The following is an 11524-nucleotide window of genomic DNA, read 5'->3' as shown; positions in this document are numbered from 1 at the left end:
TGCCTTCTGTGAACACATGGCGTGGAGGGGGAAAGGCTCAAAAGGTTCTTGCCACATATGGAAACTCACAGTGTCCTGTTTTGGAAACAGGCCACTTTGGATTTTTATTTTTGCTTGGAACAAAAGATTCCAGAGGAGCTTTAAGTATCTTGGAAGTTGCAGATGGACTGTAATGATATTCTTATCAGTGCTCCTGCCCAGCAGGGCATCTGTGCCTTGTCACTGTCCTCACAAGAGCTGCCAATGACAGGAATAATTTTCACACTTAGAAATCATCTTTATTTGACCTGGGCACATTTACACACTGTTCTTCTCTCTTAAGATATCCACCGTAAGAATGATAGATAGAATCATCTCCCAACCTTTTCAAAAGCTCGTTTCTGCTTATTTTAAAATCATGAGTTTGACATATGGATTTTTCAATGAGTCTGCTCAAGTATGTGGAGTTTTTTTRGTAAATAAATAAATAAAAATGCATTCTGGTTTTCTAGCATTTTTACAGCAAATGAAGAGATACTGCCAAAAGTGAAGTATAAACAAGGAAGAGAACAAGAATAAATGGAAAACTAACTTATTTTTTCTCTTTTATCTTATTCTGAAAGAGGAGAGGAGACTTTAACCTTTTCAGTCTTTGCAAGCATCAATGTCCATGCAGACAAATACTTAGAGATGCCTGGTAAAAGCAAATTTTAGACTTTGAACCTATAGCAAAAAATCTGCGTTACAGTGTATGTGAAACTGTGTTAGAGGTCATCAAACTGACTCTGTTGAGGAGGAGTTCTGCATCTTCATTTAAAAATGATTTGTCAAGTTTTTGCTTTTTTTCCACACCTTTTATCAGCATGAAAAATAGTTGGCATTTTAAAGTAATTTTAAATGTCAGAGTACAGAAACAATTATTGTTAATGGAATGTAGATTTTTGGTGTATGTAAAGTAAATTATTTTAAATAATATTTATACCCAAATACAAAATATTTGAAGGCAGTGTAAAATGAGTGTATTTTTTAGATATGGAAAATACTATCAGTAATATGATGTTCTTTTACTGTCAGACTCTCTGAGAATATTTAAATATCTTAATTTTCTTTGTGGTTGATGATTATTTCATCAATCACTGATTTTTTTCTTATAGCAAATCAAATGACTAATGAAATAGAATAATATGACTATGGATTATTCTAAAGTTCAGTCTAATAGCAATACCATCAAGCTGTTTAAGCTCTRAAGTTGCTCTCAGACTCCTAGTGATATAACTGCAGACTCTTAAATTGCAGTGAATAATGATTTCTTAATCACTTATTCTAGCAAGAATAATCTTTCAAAGATGAACCCATGGAGTTTGCAGGACAACTTAAAGGAGCATCTTTGGGAAAAGYGGGAACTGTGCCTTCAGCTTGTCCCAGCAGAGCATTGATTCTGAATGACAGTGATTCTCCTAATGCTAATCTGGTTACCATGTCATCAACGACCATTTGTGAAAAATCCTGTTTTTTTAACACTGTAGCAGATGTCGGAGAGTGGAATGTCATGGTGCAACAGTAAAATACACTCTAAGAGTTTTACTGAAACTCTAGGTAGCCTCTAGTGGATGCTTTTAAGTTACCCTAATTTCTTCTACCTGCAGACCTCACGTTTTGTGTGATCATCTCACAAAATATATTCATACAGATTTTAGAAATTATTAAAATGACCTTTTGGTAACCTGGGGTATAAATGTCAAATGTCTGGGTTGTTTGAGGTTACTTTCCATTAACTCACTGAACCGTTCTGAAAGAAAGCTTCAAATGTCAAAGTTGGGAGTTGAAGAGGTCACRTAACTGAGTGAAGAAATAAGAAGGACAAATGACCTCTTGCTGAACTTTAGACAAGAGGTTAAAGATCACCGGATTTTTTCTAGATTATTGTTAAAAGCTTTTCTATATCAGGAATAATGTTTAACCTGATAAATGGTCTTTCTTTCTGTGGCCAGAGCCCTAGAAGAAATTAAAGAGATTCCAAGATTGTGTCTGAAAAAAATGTCATACAGATGAGTGACTATAATAAAAGTGATAAACTACTGAAATCCTGGGTGTTTTATATCTCCCTGTACTTGCCATTCATTAATCCTTGATGCACCAGATTTCAAGTTGCTAGTTTAATATCGATTTGCAAGTTAATGGTCAGCATTTTTAAGTGTTTATTTGTTGTTGATGGGGTTTTTTTTGTTATTTTGTTTTATTTATTTATTTATTTATTTATTTTCATTCTATGGAAGTAGTTGCTTGTTGACCTGTTCCTTCCCAGTCTCCACAGGGCTATTTAGCATTGGTGTTATTATTCTGACTTCATAATTCCTTCCACATTCTCCAGCATTGAAAAAAGAAACTTACATAGACAAGGGCCAGTCTCCTGTATTCCAGTTTCAATTTTGCCTCAGAAAAGAATGGACTATTTTACTATGCAGGATGAAAATGCAATGCTCCAATTTTAAGCAAGCRTAAATACTATATGTTTAATGCTGCATTTTTTTTTTCTTGGCTTCTTGTTTGAGTAACATGCAAGAAGCAGCACAGGATTCCAGGAAAATATATACATGCTGGAATTGCTGAGAAGGCTCCCAAACTGCACCTTTGAAAGGAAGGGATCTAATTGTAGTAWTATTTCACAAGCTTTCAGTTTGGGAACACAAGAGGTTCTGTTCTTCTTTAGTTGTCAGTGAGGAGCAACTTCTCTCTATCTGAGAAGAGGTTGTTAAGCTGATAATGAATGCTCAGTATACTGCATGTGTTTCAATACCTGCCATGAACCACGCCTTTTGAAAACCCATAGTTTTCATTAATCGGGTGTTAATATGCAGTATTTGGAGGATTTGGATTTTTTTGAGTTGGATACCTTAGACTTTCTAAACACTTTTTGAATATTTCCTAAAATTAACGTATTTTTTAAAAAAGGAGAAAAATAAGTCTCTCCTCTGTAACAGTTTAATTCCAACAGAATTAGTGCCTAATGACTTAATAGATGGATGATGTTGTAGATGTTTGCAGTGTTTATGAGTATCTCAACAAGCAAACCTTAGAAGATTTTAAAATACTTTAAGCAAGATATGTAATTAGTAAGTTGGCTTCTATATGAGAAATCTATTTTATGGTTTCCTGATATGCAGTTATGTTGTTGAAGTAGTTAAGGAATACATCAATATCCCCTCTTTTAGATCACAGGTGTGAGTGCTGCGGGGTCGGAGCTTATTGCCTGTTGGTCTGTCTGTTCCTGCTGTGGGTTTGTTTTGTCCTGATGGAAAACTGGCAGCTACTGATATATTTTATTTGTAGCAAGCATATGAAAGACAATACTGTTAAAACCGAGTTTTTCACAAAACTTTTGTTTAGCTCCAGAACACTTGTCGACTTTTTGTGGTGGGTTGCCTGAAGAAAATGCAGTTTTGCATAGGGACAAGGAAAAGAAATCTGCCTGTCAGTTTATCCAACCCAGAGAGCTGCCCTCCCCTAAAGCGAATGCCTGCTCTTAAAAGGGCTATTCAGATCCAAGTCTAAAAAGATTAAAATAGCAATGTGTTGAGGAAGAACCTCTCACAGAAAAATAAAAAAATGCTTTTTCACATGGTTTTGTACAAGTGTATTTTGTATTTGCTTTGTTCCAGTTTAGTCCTGAGATTCCACAAGTAGACCAGCATCCTCTCTACGGACTCATTGAAATGGAAATGTTTTTGCCCTCCACTGTGGAATGCAGGCTATTTTAGGAATGTTCCTGGGTCTTTAGGCTTCTTAAAACTCACACTTTAAGATTTTTTTTTAGCTTCTTTTAACTGATTCTCATAACGAAACAAGCATCCAGAATGATGTTTGGTGCCTTGATCTTGACCCAGCAAAATAATAAAGGGTGGTTTGTCTTTGCGTGTACAAATGGTTCCCTTCAAGTTAGTGGTGATAGGATACAGGCAAAAGGGGGAAAGCGTTGCTGGATCAAGATCAGAGAGCAGAGCGCTTTGTAAAGCCAGGCTACGTGTCAGCCCTTGGCGAGGACTGGGACTCTTCCCTGGACTTTGTGGAGCTGGTGGCATTCCCAATTCTGAAGCTCCAGGACCCCCTTTAGGTGCACTGCTTCCCACAGTGAGCTCTCCTGGGCCTTTTCTCCAAAAAAACTGGACTCSAGGCCTCTTCACTTGGATTCAGGTTGTCTGTGGGCCTGCAAATGCTTCAAGCTGACATGGAAACAATCAAGCAAAAAAGTATAACAATAAAACCACATATATGCAGTTTCATTTCTTTCTGCACATTGGATTAAGATTTTTCACTGAAGGTCTCCTTGTCATACTTGGAATTTACCTTTTTAACTCTCTTTTTAAAAATATTGCTTGCCAGGGTTTCTTCTTTCGTCATTATTTTGCTGATGTGCAAGGACCCTTCTTGATGCATTGTCTGTCGCTGGTCTACATTTGGACCTAATGATCTTGAAGGGGTTTTCCAATCGTAATGATTCTATTCTGCGATTTTGCTGACTAGGGGTAGACCAACATCAAGTGATATGAGGCTAGGAAAACTTTGATGAGAGACAGTGCCATGTTTCAGAACAGGACGTGCTTGCTTACTTAGAAACAAGAGTTTTTTGTCCTCGTGTTTTATATAAGACGTAAGATACCAAGTGGTTTTGCTTTTCRTGAAAATGTATTTGTTTTTAAACTGGAAATAGACCTGAATGAAGTAGACTCATGTGTGGACCATATTTGTTGCTGTTGTCTGCAAAAGTGATTGTAATGAGGTTAGAATTGATGGGTGGATGTAAGGAGTGGAAAGACGGGTCTTTTTTGTGCTATTCTGTCCAAATATCTATATCAGTGTAACTTTGGTAATATAATAGCTCATTGATCCAAGAAYTACTGAAGTAAATGGGATGCTTGAACTCTAAGTCTCTGGAAATTGCCAGGGCTCTTCATGGCTTACGTACAAAGCTATTTAATTTTTTGAAATGCTTTTAAAGTTATAAAGTATCTTCCAGTGGCAGGACTATATTTATGCATTTGCATGTGTAGGTATCTACGTATTTATATATACACGTACTTTAAAACAATATCAAGACATATTTTTAGTGAACTCATTACAGAAACCACATCCTTGAGTGCATTATTGCACTATTTCCACCCACGTAGTCTCCATTGTGATTTTGTGCACAGTTGTTTTACACCTGCATAGTCCTTTGTAAAAGGGGGATATTTCATCTATAACTTAAAATTTTCATGAGTTTTTACATTCACAAGTAAGACTTCCATATGAAGCCACTTCTGCACTATCAGCGAGGCWGATTGCTAAAATTGGGATGCAAATGTTTCCATGGCGTTATGCTGAAGTTCTTTGTTCAATCAAGAAGATACAGTAAAATATTGCAATGGTAGAAGAGCTATGCTGTTACAGTTGTGTGMATGTATAGGTTTATACTATTTTATATTCCAAATTACAAAGTGATTTATAATTCCATGTTTAATGTTTTTCCCATTAAGGGCTGACACGCAGAGTAGGCACAAAATGCATAAAATTACGTTGGTGAATATTTGATGAATTGTGCTTAACATGGACCAAATCCTGAAATTCTGGTTGTGCATGCACGTGAGGGGAAAAAAAAAACCACAGAAAAGATTCCCCAAATCTGTATAGGAGCTTCTGAGCGGAGGTTTTGGCCTCGCGTGCTACTTTTCCCCTGTTAGCACTTGTTTTTTTTTGTTAGCTTGTGTTTCATTATGGCTTCCCTTCCCTTTTGTCAGTTCAGGAGAGCAGAACGGCAAGCGCACACAGCAGCGCTCCATAGGCGAGGGCGGAAGCGCGCGCGGGACCCTCACGCGGCCTCGCCTGCGGAAGSCGCGCGTTCCCACGGGGTCAGCGCGGAGCCTCGAAACCCCGGCAGCCCGTTTCTATAAGGGCAAAGAGAGTTCTTCCTGATTTAATCTCAATGTATGTAGGGTGAGTGTGGTTTTCCTGTCATGTCTTTGCTTGTGTGTTTTGAGGACACCCACGGCGGTGTTACTTAGTTTGTGCTTTTTGAAAAAGTGCTTTTGCTTGCATTTTAGTTTTACGTAGTTAAAAGGTGATAAAAGGTACTGAGACAGCAAGAAGTCATTCTTACCATAAGATGTGTGAATCTGTAGTCAAAGATACAAGTGCATGGGCTTGTATCCAGCCCATAATGTGTAATCCAGCACATTATTCCCAATCTTTGAATATAGCAAATATCCCATTTTCAGCTGGATGGGTAAGGGGGACAGACTGCTTCACAGCATCAGAAGAGTCTTCCAGCAACTGCTTAGCTAACATGACTTTTCAGCAAGCAGTAAGAGATGTCTTCTTGAGCCATATTACAAAGGGTAGAACTGTGCTGGATATCTGCGTTGCTTTTTGTGGTAGACCATTGTGCTGAAGGCTACGTAAGAAACTTGGCACCACCCTTTGGGGGTTCTAGGGGGCTCTTCTGTCGTAGTTGCTCTTGGTCACAGCAGCTATGGTTCAGCCCAGGCTGGATCGGTAATTCAAAAGGTATTCTCCAGGTCGTTGTCTCTGCAGGATATAGGTCTCTTCTGCAGACTGCATGTTCTCCTGTGATTTGTCTTAGATGGAGAACATCGTAATGCAAATAATGACAGCGTAAGGGTGACAATCTGCAAGCTTTTCCTGTCGGTGATATTTATCTCTTTCCACATCTGTGCTTGCTTTTCCTCTTGCTCTCTGGACAATAATGTCAGTGAATGTAGATGCATGTCTTCCGGAAGAGCATCAGGTGAACGGAGGAGCCCTGACACACTGTTTCTCACAGTGTGAGCAGTATCAGTTTGAGAATGCTGTAGCATTGCAGGCAGGATATGTGAGCGTCCCTTTTGGGGCTATTTCTTGACCTGTCTTGCAGTGAGCTTCCTGCCTCCTCAAGAAGAGGTTCAGGGCCAGAGAAGCAATGGCCAACTGGTGAGACTGTATCATCTTCCTAAAAATCTGCAGTAACCTGCAGTGGGTAGAGGATTTTGGATGAGAGCTGCGTTCAGAAACTGCAGCTGGATTCTGCCTTTGCTGCCTCTCATGCTGCCTGTCAGTCTTCAGCCATTTGGGAACATCTSTGGTTAGCAAGGTGGTTAGCAAGGCCATCATTCACAGCCTTCACATCTGTCTGGCACATCATGAGCTTTCTCAGAGGTCCTGGGCAGACTGGTCTCACCTGCTGCGCATTTATTTGTGGGGATCCCCTTCTCTCTGTTGCAGCATGGCCCCTGTCCTCATGGATCATTACCGGAAACTCTCTAGCTGATTTCCTTACTTCTGTATCATCCACATCAGAACAAAGGAATTAGCAGACATTCCCTTTTCCCACAGAGGACTGTGGAAATCCCAAGGTTCTCCCACAGCTGCAATATGTATCCACCCCAAGCCGAACACGTCCGCAGTGTGCCCACTACAGTCATTTCTACAACATAATATGCGTGACATCCATACTTGTAAGAATGGTGGAACAACTAAGGAAGAAAATCGAAAACCTAAAAGCCTGTTACCTGGTTCCTACGCAAACATCCTCTACAGCATCCCCCTCTGCTTCACAGATAGTGCAGAAATTTCCTCACTGCCTCTTACGGATGCGTAACCCCCTTTCCCTACCACGAGACACTGAACTTTTCCTCCTTCAGTGAGTGCCTGTAATCACTGCTTTACTACCTGTAAATGATGTCAACCATCTGTTATACTTATCCCATCTAGTGCTAATCATCTTGAATACATAAGCTAATTTCCTGATAACTAAAAGCCTAATATGCCCCAGAAATCTTTGCCTCAAATTAATTGTCAGAATTGTAATTTCGATTTGTGGGAATTATCACCACTTTCTTCCTCCTCCTCTTGCCTGTCCACTGATGAGAATGACAAATGTTTAGAAGCAAACAGTGCTTCATATAAAGACCAATGTGGTTTAAAATAAAAATGGAGAAAAATACAGAAGCCAATGGGGCTGTTAAACAGAGGCCAACATGGCCAGTGGCCAACCACCTGAGTTTAGATTGACAAGTGGCCAGTGTGGCCAGAAACCTCCAGGCACTGTGCCTGGTTGGCGCAGCAGAAGTGGCTGCACTTATGCGTGACTCTGCATGTGCCTTTCTGCATCTCTTTGCATCCCCCCCACAAAACTGGGGGCAAGACCTGCCTTCGCTCACCAGAAGGCTGGCCTGGAAGCCGGGGGGTGCATGTGGTGGTGGTTTTCTGCAGCTAGGAGGAGAGGAAATCCTGGGCCCGTGTTGAAGGTAACTACAGGGAGGAGCTGGAACAGGTTATGAAGGAGCTCTTAGCTCTGCTTACGCTCCCTTGCCTCCGCAAATACAGCTGTGGCTGTTCTYTCTCCATTGAAGATGACACGCTGGCTGACTGCTAGAAGAGGAGTAGGAGGAGTTCCTGGTGTCCGTGAGGCTGCTGTTCTGTTGTTTTCCACGTGGCTTCTGCGGCCTGTGTAGCAGTGATTTGGGATGCCCTTAAGGACATCTTCTCTCTTTGTCTGTAGTCCAAGTGCTGGACATAGGTGTTATGGGGGTTGCTGTAGGGAAGAAAAAAGAAAGTTTCTCAGTCTTTGAGGACCCGTGGTTATGGGCCCTCACACAGCAGTGCCTGGTTATGCTCTTCATAGTGTCTTCATTCTCAGGGACAAATTGTTTGGCAGCAGAATCTTGTTCCTTTGATTATCTTCTAATTGGAGTGTTAGAAGCAAAGGTGTGTGTAAGGGTGGCCTGCGTCTTGTGGCCTTTGCATGCCGTGTGGAACAGTTGGTAGATGGCAGCATCAGGAGACTGATCTGTTGGCCTCAGATCGAAGAAAGGAGTCTTTTCATTATGGACAAAGGGGAGGGAAAGGAAGAGATAACGTATGCAAYAGCGCTGCTGAGTTCTTTTGTAGCTGACTGTGAGTAAAGAGCGAAGGGAGGACCTCCTCATGCTTCTAGTTTCTCCTCCTGCCCCGGCAGCAGATGAGCATTTTGAGTGCAGTGAAGTGTCGTGCCGTGCCATGCTGGTTTTCTCCCAGCTCTAAGAGTGGTCCGGATTTGTGTGCTGCTGGGGTGGTCTAACCAATTCGGATCTCTACCTCTCCTCCCTACTCCAGCGTGCCTGTTGCTGTGAAATACTTCTGCTTCCCCTGTTCTCAGTAGGTTCATGTGGCATGCTATGAGCTCTGCTCTGGGAGAAACAACACCAGGGCACCTCTGGTGGTGATAAATAGAGAACACTGCTCAGAGCCTCTGGTACCACTCTGAGCTATGACCGTCCTTATGCCAGGAGGAAAGGTCTACTGTTCCAGGGAGGTGTATATATGTTCTTCTCCTCTCTCCGCACCAGCATCAAAATAGATGGTTCAGTAGAATGGTTCAACCAAAATGTAAATGGATTAAATGCATGGACAGCATGCAGGATGGCAGATGCTTGAAGAATGGATGGGCTGAGGTTGAACTTCTTCCTGCCCAGTGATTGCTGCAAACCAGGTGTGGTAGGATGAACTGCTGACACAAACGATATGAAAGGAGAGAACTTGTATGTGATGCTTTACCAGGTAATTGCTCTGTAAACTGAATGCTTGAGTATTAAATAATTTTGCCKAGTAGTTTAGGCAAGGGATGAAATTTCTAGTAGTTTGTGACACTCTTCGACAGTGACAACATGTGGCCTGCTGTGTTTGGGAATGAGAGGGTTGGCATGTGTACAACCACATATGGATGCCGTTAGAGCCCACTGTTCCCTCTGCAAGACTGCAGCTCATAGAAATTAATACCACAAACAAGTGGCCAGAGTGGAGGCAAGCTGCGTAGTAGTTTTTTACAACTTGAAATTGTTTTCTGATTGATACCAGGCTAAAATATTTGCTGCTTACAAGTCTGATCTCAGCATAGCTTTTTTCCCCAGGAAAAAAAAAAGTCCCGTTTCTGTCTTTAGTATGCCTACACCTGTACTGTTTCTGTTGCATATATGCACATAGTCCCAGTCTGAGACCAAGTCTAGGGTTTACTAAGCTGCATGTTCACTGTTTTAGTAGTGGGCAGTGATTACAGAAGTTGATGGGCTGGCACTCTTCATGTTCAGCTTTGTCCTTGATCTCAGGCAGAAATGATGTACCAGCATCCTTGATGTCTTCTGCCTGGCTGCTTATAAAAACAGACCCAAAATGCGCTACCATAAAACCTGATTCATTTGTTTAAACATAAACTTCTAGTGCTGATTGAGATGCCTGGATAGTCCTGCCTGCACCTAGCTCCTGGTCCAGGAGGCAGCCGTTTTCCTGTACAACCAGTATTGCATCCTTTTGCCTCGTGTGCATTCTTCAGATATCCCAGGGGATRTCAAGAGGCACCAGCTGGGTATGTGTGAGCAATCAAAGTGTCTTTGCTTGTAGTGTCTTCCCTGCTGACGGTCTCTCATAGCTGCCCAGTACTGGTTTTATGCCTTGAATATCAGGAAGTGTGTGCAGCCCAAATGCGACGGCAGGCTTTTTGGCTTTGTACTGAAACCCTGAAGTTTCTGCAATGAAGACTGCAGCCTRCCTTTCAGCTGCCCCTCTCTGCCCCCTCTCCCAAGCAGTTACTTTTTAAAATGCAAAGCATGCACTTGTCTGCTCTTTCGTGAAGGCAGTATAGATCTGAAAGAAATATTTTAAGCATGTAGGAAGACCAAGAAGYTCTTTAGATTTTGATACCAAAACTCTTCCAGCTCCTACAGTTTGAAGCATCTATGAAGTATATTTTCTTTGTGTAATGTCCGTTGTRCTAGAATTGACTGTGCTTTCATCCATATTGGTTATATTGTGATTATATGTTATTTTGTAATTAGACACGTGATAAGATAGCAAATGTGATTTACTACATGTATCATGGTCTTTGGTTGAGGTCTATGAGTGCTTATAAATGGAGACACAGAAGCGTATCAGTTGATAATCATCCTACTCATTATTTTGCTCAGTGATGAGCTGTATTTATGTCATTACTGAGTAAACTGTAGGGAGAAGGTTTATCATTTATATCATTTGTTTACCATTTATGTATTTCCCTTTTATATCAAGGGACAAATTGCACATCCTCAAGCTAAAGCCTCCAACTTAGATGCTTATCACTCAGATACCAGGAGTCACCAAGACTTTGTCTTCTGTACTTCAGTCTGCCCTTAAGTGGCAGCAGACAGTGGAGTCACAGGTTCCTCATCTCACTCATGAGCAATCCAGCAAAGTCACAACTTTTTTTTTTTTTTTTTTTTTTTTTTTTTTTTTTGGCATATCCTCACCAGCAAGCTGCTGACTTCTCTGCACCTCTTCTTCTCTGCATTCCGTACTTACCACTTCTTGACTCCCCTTGAGGCTGTTTCCTCCTTGATTATTTTTCTTCAACATCCATTTTTCTTGTCGTCTCATCTTCATTGCCTTCTTCCATCCTCCTCCTCCTCCCTAAGTTTCTCCAGGCAATTTGGAAGTAGCTTACTAACCATTATAAGGGTCAATATCTTAAATAAAAAATAGGCAGATTTACTCTTTCCTCTGAATA

This window comes from Nothoprocta perdicaria, unplaced genomic scaffold, assembly GCF_003342845.1.
Source record: "Nothoprocta perdicaria isolate Ctin4 unplaced genomic scaffold, notPer1 scaffold_221, whole genome shotgun sequence".
NCBI lineage: Eukaryota > Metazoa > Chordata > Aves > Tinamiformes > Tinamidae > Nothoprocta > Nothoprocta perdicaria.
Note: the sequence above shows the minus strand (reverse complement) of the source record.